The sequence below is a fragment of the Pseudophryne corroboree genome, chromosome 11, assembly GCF_028390025.1.
Source record: "Pseudophryne corroboree isolate aPseCor3 chromosome 11, aPseCor3.hap2, whole genome shotgun sequence".
In the NCBI taxonomy this organism is placed as follows: Eukaryota; Metazoa; Chordata; class Amphibia; order Anura; family Myobatrachidae; genus Pseudophryne; species Pseudophryne corroboree.
The window spans coordinates 152,412,044-152,429,581 of record NC_086454.1 but is presented as its reverse complement, the minus strand read 5'-3'; the positions used below and the strand labels follow the sequence as shown (position 1 = coordinate 152,429,581).

The 17,538-nt window shown below is 47.1% G+C and overlaps 1 protein-coding gene across 4 annotated transcripts in view; it reads right to left on the bottom strand.

Annotated features, from left to right (window-relative positions):
- Positions 1 to 1,528, bottom strand: part of ESRRA (estrogen related receptor alpha) — a 70,782-nt gene extending 69,254 nt beyond the window's left edge. For 2 of the 4 annotated variants that reach the window (XM_063944969.1, XM_063944971.1), the window contains exon 1: positions 556 to 930. The gene's annotated coding sequence lies outside the window, so the exon portion shown is untranslated. Of the gene's footprint in view, positions 1 to 555; positions 931 to 1,456 lie in introns of those variants that run through there. The other 2 variants (XM_063944970.1, XM_063944968.1) reach the window with 2 other exon arrangements.
- Positions 1,529 to 17,538: the final 16,010 nt, after the last annotated feature.

The window sequence follows — 17,538 nt, the reverse complement described above, 5'->3', positions numbered from 1 at the left end:
TATTCAGAAACACACATAAATAGATTTATAAAATACCAGATTTAAAAAGTTTACAATCGTCACTCATTGCAATGGGCTGTAATTTAGCAGTTAGAAAAATACATTTTGTTTGTTTCTTTTTTAGTTTCTTTTTTTTTTTTTTTAAATAGGACTTAAGAGACGTAACACTACACTGATGAAAAATACTAATTTAGACCACACAAAAATACAAATTACAATGCTGATCTACAATAATATAGTCATGTAATTCCCATATAATTAATCCATCAGGACATCGGTGCTATGGGATGACACTGTAAATAAAGGAGGTATATTTATAAAAGCATAGTGTGCCATTTCTGCATATGCAGACAACATGCCTTACACACAAAACACACATTTCACACAAAGCAAGCTGAGAAAAGTATCATAGAATACTACACTTTATTTGCAAACTGGATCTCCCCCCCCCCCCCACACACACACACACACCTACACCTATAGCATACATACTTACATATAACTGTGTGCATGCAGATTTTCCAACACATCCCCCACTCTGCTCCTGTAACTCACCTCAGGCTCCTGGTGTCATCCCGCTGCTGGTGTCCAGTGGTCCCCGAGTCACCCTCACCCTATAGCGCACTGCCGCAAGTGTGTGCGGGCACAGCACCCGTGTGTAAGCAGGATCATGTATGCACAGGCAGGCTTATGACATGTGCAGCCGGTTCCATGGCTCTGAGCGCACTAACTTGCCCATACAGTGAGTGTGAGCAGCAGCTCCCTCCTGTGCTTGGGCTGTGAGTGTAGGACACGGCAGAGGACACAGCTCATTCACACGCACACACACACTCACACCGTGTCACACACTCACACACAGACACACTTCCTACACTGGCTCCTCCCCCCTCTGACCAGCGGGGGAATGGGCGGGCCTTGGCCAACCGCATGCTCAGCAGTCAGCAGTGCTAGCAGCAGCAGCACTGGCAGTATATAGCCATACTCCTCCTCCGTATAATGCTGGTAGTATATAAGCTGTGTCTGAGCGAGGAGCTTCTCTAGCGCTGCTGCCCCAATGGCTGCTATATACACATATATATACACATGTTGGTCTTGCTGAGCCTATGTACATCCGTACATAGGCTCAGTACCGATGTACTATTGCTCAGCTCGCGCTGTCACCTGTGCTGTGTGTGTGCATGCCCTTAGTGTCCGCACATACGTGCACAGACATACACGGTACAAGTCTGTGTGACATGACATGCGAAGGACTATAACAAAGCATAATACTACTACCATGTCCTGTGATATGTGTCAGTCTGGGTGATGCATTACGTATGGGGGTTTTGTATGCACATTATCCCTACTTTATTTAACGCGTTCCTAGTTTACAATAATGCAGCCTGCCACTGAGCAGTATTAATACTCTGGTGCTGAATGGTATGTGTCAGTGTCTGCAACAAATAAGCGGCTATACCTGGAGGTTGCACAGAACGACCTTGTGTGTCACCTTCAGCCAGAGTTTATGGGAAATTGTCACTTTATTCGCGATCGGTCCCTTAACTCCTCCTGTGCCTCATACTGTGTGTGATCATAGGTTTGTCAATGACACAGCCAGTGACCTTGAGCAGTTCCGCCAGCTGATCCACTGTGTCTGTCAGGCAAACATTTGGATTATGTGCCACAGACACAGGCTGACAGAGAAGTACCATGTCCTTCATATGACCTCTACAGCAAGACTGGAAGCACTCACAGCATTCACTTGCCTGCTTAGGTAGGACGCCTTCTATTCAGCGACCTGACAGTGCTGCTCACATCTCACTTCTCCTGATTCACCACAACTGACTGTAAACCTGGGTAATAGAGCATTTATACAACAGAATGGGAGGATTCCTTATCACAAGGCTGAACTATCAAGTTTTCCTGGTTGTCAGTGTCACTCAGTGCAGAGCAGACCAGTTGCAGGTTGAGAGAACTGGCTGAAGTCTCTCCACATCTTCATAGATGGATGTAAGAATAGATTAGATGATGTAATATAAGTAAATTGATTTTGTGGTTTTGCAAATTCAAAATAATATACAGTAGATTCTGGATTCTAAATACTACAGATTCTGGTTAATACTGATTGGAAATATTAATGACCAGATTGTATGCGTTGTCTGAACTATACAGATTATCAGATGCTTCGCAAGTGAAATCTGAATACATTTATTTAAGAAGTACTCAACACTTCACCAAATAATTCCGTAATAAGGGAGATTGATGTTCAAGTAAGCCACTTCATTGTATAACCATACAATACTGTATAATGTCATATAAACTCTCACATATACTGGTGCTTTGCTGTGTCTGTTTATAATAACTGCTGTGCTTCCATACATACGTTATAGGCCTGTATGTGGAAGTGCTCCAGGTCCTAGACTATAGCAGTCAGTCAACCCCCGGTGTACATTACAGCAAACTTTTCAGTTATGTAGATCAATCTTGACTGGACAAAAGACACTTGGTTTCTCCACAGGGGCTGGCATGGGACACCTGGGAATGATGAATGTTCCTTATAAGTGGGAACAAGAAGAACTTTCCCAAACAGTTAATGATCTACAGAATATGACATGTCTACTTAGTCCAGGGGCTCTCCAATTATTTTGCTCTGGGACCCCATCAGACAATAAAAATTATTTCAGGACCCCTGCAAGTTTCTGCAGAATGGCCACCGCACGTGTGGTCAGCAGACTGTACATGCACAGTAGCATTGCAGAGCCACAAAACAGAAGTGAAGTGACCGCTAATGCAATCACTTAATTTCTTACACATACACAGGGATGAACACCTTTTGAAGTCCATGCCCTGCATGTTTTTTTAATATATTCATGTTAAGTTTGTACTTGCTATGAAGGCTTTGGGGGTGTCAGGGAGACAATGGGTGATGGGGGAGGTAGTGGGTGACAGAGAGGGGGAAGTGAGTGATAGGGAGGAGGCAATGGGTGATGGAGGCAAAGGGTGGCAGCAAGATGCATTGGTAACTGGGGAGGCAGTGAATGACAGGGAGAGGCAGTGGGTGGCATGCAGAGGTAAACGGTGATAGTGGGAGAGAGGTTGAAGCAGTGGCTGGCAGGGAGAGGCAGAAGGTGACTAAAGAGAGGCAGGGGGTGATAGGGGTGATGGCGGAGGGTGACATAGGCGACATAGGATAGGATGACATAGGAGAGGCAGAGGGTGGCATGGGGAGGCAGTGGGTGATGGGGATGTCAGGGAGGCAAATGGTGGCAGGAAGAGGCATTGGATAACTGGGGAGGCAGTGAATGATAGGGAGAGGCAGTGGATGGCAGGCAGAGGTAGAGGGTGATAGTGGGAGAGAGGTTGAAGCTGTGGCTGGCAGGGAGATGCAGAGGGTGGCAGGGAGAGGCAGATGGTGACTAGGGGGAAGCAGTGACTGGGCGGTGGCAGAAGGTGACTAGGGAAAGGCAGGGGGTTATAGGGGTGATGGCGGAGGGAGGCATAGGGTGACATAGGAGAGGCAGAGGCTGATGGCGATGGCAGGGAGATGCAGAGGGTGGCTTGGGTGAGAGGTTAAAGCAGTGGCTGGCAGGGATATGCAGAAGATGGCAGTGAGAAGCAGAGGGTGTCTAGGAAGAGGCAGTGGGTGATGAGAATGGCAGTAGAATACAGGGGAAAGGTAGATAGTGATAGGGGATGGCAGAATGTAACAGGGGGAGGCATACGTTGGCAGGTGGGTGACGGGATGGCAGAGAGTGACAGGGAGGAAGTGGGTAATGGATGATTGCAGGGGGAAGAGGGAGGCAGTAGGTGGAAGAGGGTGACTAGGGAGAGGCAGTGGGTGTTCAATTGATGAGTTTTCCCCTGCCCCCCCCCCTCCCCCCACATCCTTCACTGTGTGCTTCCCTGTTCCCCCATCCACAGACACATAAAGTCTGTGCTCAGTGCTCCCCTCCTTCCCCTTCAGCTTCCTGGAATCACCCCCCCCCCCCCCCCCCCCGCCTTCCTTCATCTGCAGATGAACCCCTCTTCCCATGCTGCACTTACTTACAAGGGGTTCTTCACAGTCTCAGAGTCATTCTCGCCGAGATCTGGCTTCAACTGCACGCTACCTACAACTCAGAAGGCCCAGGACCCAAGAGCACCCATGCTGACAGTCGTGTGCCCCCGTGGATATTTGCATGTAGATGAGGGAGCCAGGAGTGCAGCCAGCTGGTGGCAGCAGCAGTGGCTGCTGGGCAGGACAGGAGAGGCAGAGCACTGGGGCGGGGGCAGAGCTGCCTGATGACTCCTCGGATAGCTAAGCCAGTGATCCAAGGAGTCTGAAGTAACAGACAATTCAACTGATTTCTTAGACTCCTCAGATCACTGACTGAGAGATCCAGTGGTGAAAGTAGAAATATTTTCTTAGTGATACTAAGTGCCGAAAAATGGGCGTGGCAATGTGTTATGAGAGGGCATGGTCACATGCTGCTAGTGGGTGTGGCTACATGACACTAGCGGCGTGGCCACATGACAGCCCCTTTTTTTTGGAATCTGGAGTCAAGGCTAAAAATATATAGTGATACCTCCAGTATAATAGAAATATACAGTAATGCCCCCAATTTAATAACAATATATAGTAATGCCTCCATTATAACAGGAAAATACAGCCACTGTCACACTCCCAGTAATCCTGACAAAGTGGGAGGAGCCGTCATGCTGCCAAGCACCATGGTCTTGTTTCTTTGTGGCACATTATAATTGTGGTAATGGCAAAGTGTGTGGCAGGTGGTACTGCGTACCCACTGCCAAATTCTTAAGGGTACTCCGTACCCGAGCATACCCGCATACTTGCACCGCTGGAGAGATCAGAGGAGTCATCAGCCTGATGGTCAGCAACATGGAGTCGCGACCCCATGCTGAGATAGTTGCTACCCACTTTGGGGTCAGGACCCATAGTTTGAGAACCATCAGGATATTGCTCACGGATCATATATAGTTAAAACTGAAACTAAAGGGCTCATTTATCAAGCCTTGGAGAGTGATAAGTAGCACGGTGATAAAGTACCAGCCAATCACCTCCTATCTGCCATGTTACAGGCTGTGTTTGAAAAAAGACAGGAGCTGATTGGTTAGTACTTTCTCACTGAGCTATTTATCACTCTTCAAGGCTTGATAAATCTGGGCAATAGTCTTGTGAAAAAAAAAATAGGCTGTGATGTCATATTTTACTAGCGGTTTTATAGGCTAGTATTGGCTCATTAAAACAGGCAATGGGTATACTGTAAGGGTAAATCATCATTTTGTGATAATTTCACGCATTTATTTGTATCATTAAACTAAATTCCAGATGTAGTTCAACTGGGGTATTTGGGTTTTAGGTCAGTTTGAGATAAGCCAGAAAATCCAAATTGTACTATTTTTCAAGTGGAAAATTACTGACATACCTATACAGACACATACCTGCTGCTTGTGTGATTTGTAGAAACAGTCCTCCTAAAATTAGCTGATGTTAGCTTCCACACAAATATGTTATTATGGGGACCTATGCTAGCTTTGCAGCATTATTTAGTCATGATTATTTATTAATATAGCGTCACTGTACTGCGTAGTACTGTACAGAGGATATTTAATCATTCACATCAGTCCATGCAGAGTATATATTCAACAAAACACACACACACACACTTTATTAGATCTGGTTGGAATCAAACTCGTGATCCCAGCGCTGTGAGGCTGCAGTGTGCCTTAAGGTGCATACACACTGGCCGATATATCGTCCATTCCCTTGAACAGCCGATATATCGCGGGTCCGTCGGCCAGTGTGTACTAGCGATATGTCTGTGAACTATGTCGTTCACAGACATATCGCATCGGCCCTGCTGCACAGCCAATGGCCATTGGCATGTCGGTGTGTGTACTGAAGCTGCAGCAGCAGGCGGTGGCTGACAGCTGAACTGGGCGGGCGTTTGTAAATGCCCGCCCAGTTCATGACGTCAGTCCCTGACAGATCGGGCAGTGTGTATGCACAGCACACTGCCTGATCCGGCTTCAGATATATCTGCAGATCAATTGATCTGCAGCTCCACCATCCAGGAAGGCCTACTCGGGACCTAATCTACAGTCCTTTCGCACTGCCAAGTTTAAGGGCAAGACCGGAGGTTCTTCTACAGCCACCAGAGGCGCTAGAGGTAAACCACGCAAACCAGCAACTGCTGGGTCACAGGAATAAAGTTCAAGCTCTGCTTCCTCAAAGCCGTCGGCATGACAGTGGACCGTGATGCCTGAAAGACTGGCAGGTGGGAGCCCATCTAAAAATTTTCAGTCACATCTGGTTTGTGCCAGGATCCCTCGGTCATAGATCTTATTTCCCAGGGCTACAGACTGGAGTTTCAGGAGCTCCCACCTCACAGATTCTTCAAATCAGGTTTACCAGTTTCACAAGAGGCAAGTATAACCTTACAGAAAAAAACTGGTACAGACTCAGGTCATTGTTCCAGTACCACCTCATCTGCTAAACAAGTTATATTATTCCAGCTTGTTTGTAGTACCGAAACCGGACGGCTCGGTAAGACAGATTTTGAACCTCAAGTCGTTGAACCTGTACTTACAAGTGTTCAAATTCAAGATGGAGTCTCTGAGAGTGGTGATCTCAGGTCTGGAGGAGGGGTAATTCCTAGTGTCTCTGGATATCAAGGATGCGTACCTTCACATTCTGATCTGGCCGCCTCATCAGGGTTATCTACGGTTTGCACTGCAGGACTGTCACTACCAGTTCCAGGACGTACCATTTGGTCTCTCCACGGCACCGAGAGTGTTCACCATGGTGATGGCAGAGATAATAGATATGCAAGTGCGCAGCCAACAGCAGCAGGTATGAGGAAGGTCAATTCCTCAAATAAAAACTAGACAGTATAAAAAGAGAATATATACCAGCGCTAGCTGAACAAATTAATAAGAAGATGGTTTGCTTCATGTAAAATTAAAAACAATTTATTGACATATTTTATGTAAAACAGTTAAAAGGAAAAGAATTCCTATTACCACTAGGTGGCGGTATAAATTGAGATTGTCTTATCTGGATAAGATGATTAGATGAATTGTCACTCTCATATATTAGCAATGTCCATTCCTTAAGGCTAGGACAGCCTCCCAAATATGCATTCACTGTATTAGGTAAATAGTTACCGGATCCACATAACGATGGGCATCAGCATTAGGATAAGTCCATTTAAAGCTGTGGAAGTGGATCAGACCGGTTTGATGGAAAATGTCCAGTGATGTATATATGAATATATGAATATATATTGGACTTCTCTCCCATCACTGGACATTTTCCATCAAACCGGTCTGATCCACTTCCACAGCTTTAAATGGACTTATCCTAATGCTGATGCCCATCGTTATGTGGATCCGGTAACTATTTACCTAATACAGTGAATGCATATTTGGGAGGCTGTCCTAGCCTTAAGGAATGGACATTGCTAATATATGAGAGTGACAATTCATCTAATCATCTTTTCCAGATAAGACAATCTCAATTTATACCGCCACCTAGTGGTAATAGGAATTCTTTTCCTTTTAACTGTTTTACATAAAATATGTCAATAAATTGTTTTTAATTTTACATGAAGCAAACCATCTTCTTATTAATTTGTTCAGCCAGCGCTGGTATATATTCTCTTTTTATACTGTGATGGCAGAGATGATGTTTCTACTCCGCAAACAAGGAGTGAACATAATTCCGTACCTGGACGATCTTCTGATAAAGGCACCGTGCAGGGAGCGGTTGTTGGACAGCATTGGCCTCTCAACCAGACTACTCCTGGATCACGGGTGGATTCTGAATTTACCAAAATCCCACCTGGAACTGACGCAGGGGCTTCCTTTCCTGGGTATGATGCTGGACATAGGGTCTCAGAGAGTGTTCCTTCCCTTGGAGAAGGCTATCCAGTCGAGGGTTCGGGATGTCCTGAAGCCAACCCAGATTTCAGTGCATCTGTGCATTTGCCTTCTCTGGAAAATGGTGGCCTCTTATGAGGCGATTCAGTACGGAAGGTTTCATGCAAGGCCCTTCCAGCTGGATCTATTGGACAAATGGTCCGGATCGCATCTTCACATGCACCATAGGATCTGTCTGTCACCAAAAGCCAGAATCTCCCTTCTTACAGACTATTCACCTCGTCGAGGGTCGGAGGTTCGGGATTCAGAATTGGATTCTGCTAACCACAGATGCAAGCCTCAGAGGTTGGGGAGCAGTCACCCAAGGGGTGCAGTTTCAAGGAAGATGGTCAAGTCAGGAAGTCGTCCTTCCAATAAACATCTTGGAACTTAAGGAAATCTACAACCGCCTTCTGCAGGCCTCATCTCTACTTCGGAATAAGTCCAGTCGGACAATGTAACGGTGGTAGCGTACATAAACCGACAGGGCGGAACGCAGAGCAGCAATGTCAGAGGTGTAAAGAATTCTCCTCTGGGCAGAAAAACATGCCGTGGCGTTGTCGTCAGTCTTCATTCCGGGAGTAGACAGCTGGGAAGCAGACTTCCTCAGCAGACACGACCTGCACCCGGGGGAGTGGGTCCTGCACCCAGAGGCGTTCAGGTGGTTGACACTTCAGTCGGGATATTCACAGATCGACATGATGGCCTCTTGACTCAACAAGAAGTTCAAGCGGTATTGTTCCAAGTCGAGAGACCCACAAGAAGTGGCGGTAGACGCTCTGACAACTCCGTGGGTCTACCAGCTGGTGTACGTGTTTCCGCCACTTCCTCTGATCCCAAGAATTCTAAAGAGAATAAAAAGTGAAAAGGTTCAAGCAATCCTCATTGCTCCGGACTGGCCTCGAAGGGCCTGGTACGTGGATCGTCTCGGGATGCTGATCGAAGGCATCTACCTCTTCGCGAGGATCTTCTGCAGCAGGGCCCGTTCGTCTACCAAGACTTACCATGGCTACGTTTAACGGCATGGAAGTTGAACGGCTGATTCTAGCCAGGAGAGGGATTCCTGACAAGGTCATCCCGACTATGATCCAAGCCAGGAAGGGGGTAACGTCTAAACATTACCACCGTATGTGGAAGAAGTATGTGTCTTGGTGTGAGGGCAGACAATATTCTGCGGTGGAATTTCATCTGGGAACGTCTCCTGCTTTTTCTGCAGTCAGCAGTCGGGAGTGGCTGTGGACCTACGCCTAGGCTCAATTAAAGTCCAGATTTCGGCCTTGTCATTTTACTTTCACAAACAATTGGCTTCTCTCCCTGAGGTCCAGACGTTCTTGAAAGGTGTTCTGCACATCCAGCTTCCCTTTGTGCCTGCCATGGCACCTTGGGATCTCAATTTGGTGCTGCAGTTCCTCCAATAAGACTGGTTTGAACCGTTACAGGAGGTAGACGTAAAGTACCTTACATGGAAGACCATTACATTGTTGGTCTTGGCTTCAGCAAGATGTGTGTCGAAGTTAGGAGCGTTGTCTCACAAAAGCCCCTACTTAATTTTCCATGAGGACAGAGCTGAACTCAGAACTCGTCAGCAATTTCTTCCTAAACGTTTGCAAAGTTTTACAAGTTCGATACTTGGGCCTCTGAGAACCTTCAGTTTGGTCAATCAGTTCTGCAGTAACCTCAGCACTCTCCCACCCAGTTTGGGAGCTTTGGTACTTCCCCATGGTACTAAATGGCTCCCCAGTATCCCCAAGGACATAAGAGAAAATAGGATTTTAATTACCTACCAGTAAATTCTTTTCTCGTAGTCCGTAGAGGATACTGGGCGCCCGCCCGGTGCTTCATTCTTCCTGCACTGTTACTTAAGGCCAGTACTCACTGGCCGATGTCAGAGAGATGTGTGCTGAGCGAACCGCTCAGCACACATCTCTCCCGGCGCTCAGCACAGCGCGATCTGTGCTGAGCGTGCGGGGGGAGACCGGGGGGCCGCTCACTTCACCCAGCGGGTGAAGTGAGCGACCCGCTAGATTGGCCTGCATGCAGGCCAATCTAGCAGCAGCGATAGCGATGCGCAGGGCTGCGCATCGCTATCGCTGAGGGGGCTACACACGGAGCGATCGTGCTTAAAATCTAAGCAATCTAGTCAGATTGCTTAGATTTTAAGCAGCGATCGCTCCGTGAGTACCCCCCTTTAGTTAAGTATTCTGGCTTGTTCAGCTATTCATGTTTCAAGTTTGGTTAGCATGGCTTTCCTATTGTTCTGTGTGTGCTGGTTCATAATCTCACCACTTTCCTTATCTATCCTTCTTTCAAAGTATGGCCGTCTCCTCGTGCACAGTTTCCTTGACTGAGTCTGGTAGGAACGGCATAGAGGGAGGAGCCAGCGCACACTATCAAATTGTTAAAGTGCCCAAGGCTCCTAGTGGACCCATCTATACCCCATGGAACTAAATGGATTCCCAGTATCCTCTACGGACTACGAGAAAAGGATTTACCGGTAGGTAATTAAAATCCTAATTTTTTTCAGTGCTTTTTACGGGATCAGTATGAAAAACTGGCGTCCAGGATCCCGGTCGTCAGTTTGCCGACAGTGGGATCCCGGCCACTGGTATGCCGGCAGCGGGGCAAGCGCTAATAAGCCCCTTCCGGACTTGCTGCGCTCGCCACGCTGTGGGTACGGTGGCTCGCTGCGCTCCCCACAGGTTATGTTCTCCCTCTATGGGTGTCGTGGATACCCAGAGGGAGAAAAGCCTGTGGCGCTGGGATACCGACGGCAGTATTTCACCGCTAGTCGGGATTCCGGTGTCTGCATTGTAATGTCCGGGATCCTGACTAGCAGTATTGTAACCGCATCCTCTTTTGACAGTGACTTGCAATTGGCAGGTGTAATGGATCTCACACTGTATGTCTGCTTCCGCAAGCTATACATACTTATATGCCCCTTGCAGGTGTCCTTATGTTTAATTTCACATTCAACATTCATCCTTCTTTGTTTGTGGTGTCCTACTGTATTTATCCAGTTTGCTGTAGATGGAAATCAAGTCTAAAAAACTGCCAACCTGTTGCATGTATTCCTTAAGGTGTGTACACACGGTGAGATTTTTGCTTGCGATTTTGACTATATAGTAAAAATCGCAAGGAAAGTTGGTGCAGATCGCAAGGTGAAAGTAACCCAGGGCCGGAGCTTCCACTAGGCAGCTTTAGGCAGCTGCCTAGGGGCGCCGGGACCTGAGGGGGCGGCCTGCTACAGCTACCTGAAAAAATTAGCGCGGTCCTACCTCTCACAGCTGTGGCAATCCCCCCAGCACGCTTATCTTACAGTAGCCACAACTGCCAAGCTCCCGTATTGCAGCCTCCAGCTCCGCCTCCACTCGGCACAGGCAGTAACTTTGACAGCTCCTGGAGTCTTGACATGCGGTGCTGCTCTTCATTCCAGGCTCTTTCAAAGACTACTCAGTCCCAACTCTGCAAAACCGCCTGCTGGTAAGGTGGCTGCACAGTGCACTCTCTGCATTTGAAAGGAAGGAGGGGAAGAGCAGCAGTCGGGGGAGGTAGATGAGCAGAAGCATGCACACAGATGGTGGGGGGAATAGAACAGCAGACATTTAACAGAGTGGGGAGGGTGTGAGAGCAGCAGGCACCCACAGAGACTGGGAAGATGGGGAGAAAAGAGCAGATATGCAACAGACTGGGGGGTGGGGGAGAGTAGCAGCATGGCTTTCACCTGAAGGGCGAGTAGGGGGAAGGGGTAGTAGGCAGAAGTTTTGCCTAGGGTGCTGAAAAACCTTGCACCGGCCCTGAAGAAACCTTGCGATCCCGATCCGCGGTCCTGCAAGGTCGTTATCGCAAGCCTAGATAGACTGTGCAGGCAAGTCAATTTTGACTCTCTAGTATAAAAGTAGAGTCAAAATTGACACTTAGCCAAAGTCGCACATAGCCAGTATCGCAAGCACAGTCTTCTAGGCTTGCGATACCGACCACAGTCCATATCACATAGTGAGAATCGGGCATAGCCGAAATCTCACCGTGTGTACACACCTTAAGATCAACATTCACAGACATAGGGGCAGATGTATGATTTGTGTGCTATACCGCTTCCCCCCCCATGTACGAATGAAGGCAGCGATGCGTGCACAGTGACAGGAGTGGGTGCTGCTATGTAAAAGATAGCACGCTGATATGCCAGGCAATGTATGAACGGTCAGCAGCTCTAGCTGTTCTGACACCTGCAACTATCTATTTCAACAGCTGCAGGTGGCGTTACCCTATTTCCACAGCAGGGACAGAGCTGTCCCTGGCTGTGTAGGCATCCGAACTTTGGGCTGCAAATGAGATCTTGCATGAGTAGCAAGATCTCATGCATGCCCAGTGAGACGGCCGGTGGGGAGTCACAGCGCATCAGCACTAGTCTGATGCGCTGTGGGGAGGCTAGCAGTGGTCAAAGGAGGGGGAGAGTTCATTCATCTCGGAGCTGTGGCTTCCTGCTTCGCCCGGTAAAGAGGCGAAGCAGGAAATTATACCCGCACTTATAATACATCTCCCCCATAGTCTTATGAATTTTTCTCATTGTCAGTTAAAGCTATATATTACATTGTTTTCCAAGTAGCATAATTACTTTGTGTATCTAAATCAGAGGCTCCCAGACTCAGCCCTAACAGTCCTGTTTTTAAGTGTATCTGTCATGGGCTGGTCTGATTGTGTTCCCGGTAATGACCTGGGTGAGCCAGTGGAGGGCGCAGGGAGGCAGAAGTTAGGTGGCTTGAGATATGGACAAGTCATATGCTGGAGCACTCTAGAAGATTACACAGTGAGCACAGAGAATTGGAGAGACCTTAAGCAGAGGCGCGGAGTCTAACTCACCAGGGGTTTTCACCAGTGACCCCCGCCAGGGGATATGGTCTTCGCAGAGCCTGACGGGCAGGTCGCGGCCCTCTGCTCAGGTTCCTCCGTGGAGGCTGTGAGACAATCGGGTATACAGGGATGCTTAATACCGGATTATACTGAAGTGCTTAACCATCGATAGTGAGTCCGATGGTGACGTGAAAAGGTAAGTATATTGGAGATGGTGAACTCAGGAGTGCTTGGGTAGCTGAGGATATCCGGAGCCCGTGAGGGGAATCCTGGACTGAGCACCGCAGACTGGTAACACACTGAGATGGAGATAGTGGAAGTCTCTGGCGGCAGGTAAGTAACCAGGAAAAGCAGGTACAGCAGGACACAGGTAAATGGATCTCTGGAGCAAGCCTGGAGCCTTGAGAGTGACGCAGGAGAACTGAAAAGTTGTTCAAGGCAATGAGGACTCTGGGAAGCCTGCTTATATCCCCCTAGAAGGATGCTGATTGGTTGCTGCTGGCAGCAGCATGCACAGAACCAGGAAGTAATTACCTGGATCATGTGACTCTGCATCATGTGACTCTGCCACAGTCAGTGGAAATCATGCTTACACCAGCGTGCCGGTAAGTGGCGTGTGAGAGCAGTGCGTGAACTGTGGTTCCTGACAGTATCCATGCTTGGCCACAGATGACTTCATTAGTACATACCTCAGTCACTTTGATATAACCATCTGTGCTGAGCCATGGATATATTTAAAACCTGGACACCACTGTGTGGTATAATGTGACTAAAGGACAATACTCTTCCCCATGAAACCATGCCCCTATATAGTCCACTAAGGGGCGCCAAAATATATATTCGCTTACCCAAAAAATTAGGCTCAGGCCCGCCCTGCGTGTAAGAAAATATACTTCTAGAATTATTTATTTATAATGTATTTTAGTTGAACTTGTTACCTAATAATATATTCCAAACTTTAAGCATTATCATTAGCTACATGTTTATAAAGTTGAAAGATAGAAGTTTGAAAGATCCTAGACAGGTGGTAGATTTAAGTGACTCAAATGTGAAACTTAGTAGGAGAAGGCAGAGTGGCATGATGAAGTTAGGAAATATTAACAAGCTTCTGGAGGTAGATCTTAGATAATAATTGCAGTTAGCAATAGCAGCAGATAAGCGAGAACTCTGTTCTGGTAATTTGGTCCTAAGCAAATGATATATATTCAACTTCAAGGTGTGACAAATTATGTCAGAATAAAATATGCAGGATCATTTTGCAGGAATAAAGTAATTACTAGAGATGAGCGGGTTCGGTTTCTTTGAATCCGAACCCGCACGAACTTCACTTTTTTTTTCACGGGTCCGAGCGACTCGGATCTTCCCGCCTTGCTCGGTTAACCCGAGCGCGCCCGAACGTCATCATGACGCTGTCGGATTCTCGCGAGACTCGGATTCTATATAAGGAGCCGCGCGTCGCCGCCATTTTCACACGTGCATTGAGATTGATAGGGAGAGGACGTGGCTGGCGTCCTCTCCATTTAGATTAGATTTAGAAGAGAGAGAGAGAGAGAGATTGCTGTGATACTGTAGATTAGAAGAGAGTGCAGACAGAGTTTAGTGACTGACGACCACAGTGACCAGTGACCACCAGAGACAGTGCAGTTGTTTGTTTTATTTAATATATCCGTTCTCTGCCTGAAAAAAACGATACACAGTCACACAGTGACTCAGTCTGTGTGCACTGCTCAGCCCAGTGTGCTGCACATCAATGTATTGTATATAAAGCTTATAATTGTGGGGGAGACTGGGGAGCACTGCAGGTTGTTATAGCAGGAGCCAGGAGTACATGATAAATAATATTATATTAAAATTAAACAGTGCACACTTTTGCTGCAGGAGTGCCACTGCCAGTGTGACTAGTGGTGACCAGTGCCTGACCACCAGTATATTAGTAGTATTGTATACTATCTCTTTATCAACCAGTCTATATTAGCAGCAGACACAGTACAGTGCGGTAGTTCACGGCTGTGGCTACCTCTGTGTCGGCACTCGGCAGGCAGTCCGTCCATCCATAATTGTATTATAATATATACCACCTAACCGTGGTTTTTTTTTCATTCTTTATACCGTCGTCATACTAGTTGTTACGAGTATACTACTATCTCTTTATCAACCAGTGTACAGTGCGGTAGTTCACGGCTGTGGCTACCTCTGTGTCGGCACTCGGCAGGCAGTCCGTCCAACCATAATTGTATTATATACCACCTAACCGTGGTTTTTTTTTCATTCTTTATACCGTCGTCATACTAGTTGTTACGAGTATACTACTATCTCTTTATCAACCAGTGTACAGTGCGGTAGTTCACGGCTGTGGCTACCTCTGTGTCGGCACTCGGCAGGCAGTCCGTCCATCCATAATTGTATTATAATATATACCACCTAACCGTGGTTTTTTTTCCATTCTTTATACCGTCGTCATACTAGTTGTTACGAGTATACTACTATCTCTTTATCAACCAGTGTACAGTGCGGTAGTTCACGGCTGTGGCTACCTCTGTGTCGGCACTCGGCAGGCAGTCCGTCCAACCATAACTGTATTATAATATATACCACCTAACCGTGTTTTTTTTTTCATTCTTTATACCGTCGTCATACTAGTTGTTACGAGTATACTACTATCTCTTTATCAACCAGTGTACAGTGCGGTAGTTCACGGCTGTGGCTACCTCTGTGTCGGCACTCGGCAGGCAGTCCGTCCAACCATAATTGTATTATAATATATACCACCTAACCGTGGTTTTTTTTTCATTCTTTATACCGTCGTCATACTAGTTGTTACGAGTATACTACTATCTCTTTATCAACCAGTGTACAGTGCGGTAGTTCACGGCTGTGGCTACCTCTGTGTCGGCACTCGGCAGGCAGTCCGTCCATCCATAATTGTATTATAATATATACCACCTAACCGTGGTTTTTTTTTCATTCTTTATACCGTCGTCATACTAGTTGTTACGAGTATACTACTATCTCTTTATCAACCAGTGTACAGTGCGGTAGTTCACGGCTGTGGCTACCTCTGTGTCGGCACTCGGCAGGCAGTCCGTCCAACCATAATTGTATTATAATATATACCACCTAACCGTGGTTTTTTTTTCATTCTTTATACCGTCGTCATACTAGTTGTTACGAGTATACTACTATCTCTTTATCAACCAGTGTACAGTGCGGTAGTTCACGGCTGTGGCTACCTCTGTGTCGGCACTCGGCAGGCAGTCCGTCCAACCATAATTGTATTATAATATATACCACCTAACCGTGGTTTTTTTTTCATTCTTTATACCGTCGTCATACTAGTTGTTACGAGTATACTACTATCTCTTTATCAACCAGTGTACAGTGCGGTAGTTCACGGCTGTGGCTACCTCTGTGTCGGCACTCGGCAGGCAGTCCGTCCATCCATAATTGTATTATATACCACCTAACCGTGGTTTTTTTATACCACCTAACCGTGGCAGTCCGTCCATAATTGTATACTAGTATCCAATCCATCCATCTCCATTGTTTACCTGAGGTGCCTTTTAGTTCTGCCTATAAAATATGGAGAACAAAAAAGTTGAGGTTCCAAAATTAGGGAAAGATCAAGATCCACTTCCACCTCGTGCTGAAGCTGCTGCCACTAGTCATGGCCGAGACGATGAAATGCCAGCAACGTCGTCTGCCAAGGCCGATGCCCAATGTCATAGTACAGAGCATGTCAAATCCAAAACACCAAATATCAGAAAAAAAAGGACTCCAAAACCTAAAATAAAATTGTCGGAGGAGAAGCGTAAACTTGCCAATATGCCATTTACCACACGGAGTGGCAAGGAACGGCTGAGGCCCTGGCCTATGTTCATGGCTAGTGGTTCAGCTTCACATGAGGATGGAAGCACTCAGCCTCTCGCTAGAAAACTGAAAAGACTCAAGCTGGCAAAAGCACCGCAAAGAACTGTGCGTTCTTTGAAATCCCAAATCCACAAGGAGAGTCCAATTGTGTCGGTTGCGATGCCTGACCTTCCCAACACTGGACGTGAAGAGCATGCGCCTTCCACCATTTGCACGCCCCCTGCAAGTGCTGGAAGGAGCACCCGCAGTCCAGTTCCTGATAGTCAGATTGAAGATGTCAGTGTTGAAGTACACCAGGATGAGGAGGATATGGGTGTTGCTGGCGCTGGGGAGGAAATTGACCAGGAGGATTCTGATGGTGAGGTGGTTTGTTTAAGTCAGGCACCCGGGGAGACACCTGTTGTCCGTGGGAGGAATATGGCCGTTGACATGCCAGGTGAAAATACCAAAAAAATCAGCTCTTCGGTGTGGAGGTATTTCACCAGAAATGCGGACAACAGGTGTCAAGCCGTGTGTTCCCTTTGTCAAGCTGTAATAAGTAGGGGTAAGGACGTTAACCACCTCGGAACATCCTCCCTTATACGTCACCTGCAGCGCATTCATAATAAGTCAGTGACAAGTTCAAAAACTTTGGGTGACAGCGGAAGCAGTCCACTGACCAGTAAATCCCTTCCTCTTGTAACCAAGCTCACGCAAACCACCCCACCAACTCCCTCAGTGTCAATTTCCTCCTTCCCCAGGAATGCCAATAGTCCTGCAGGCCATGTCACTGGCAAGTCTGACGAGTCCTCTCCTGCCTGGGATTCCTCCGATGCATCCTTGCGTGTAACGCCTACTGCTGCTGGCGCTGCTGTTGTTGCCGCTGGGAGTCGATGGTCATCCCAGAGGGGAAGTCGTAAGCCCACTTGTACTACTTCCAGTAAG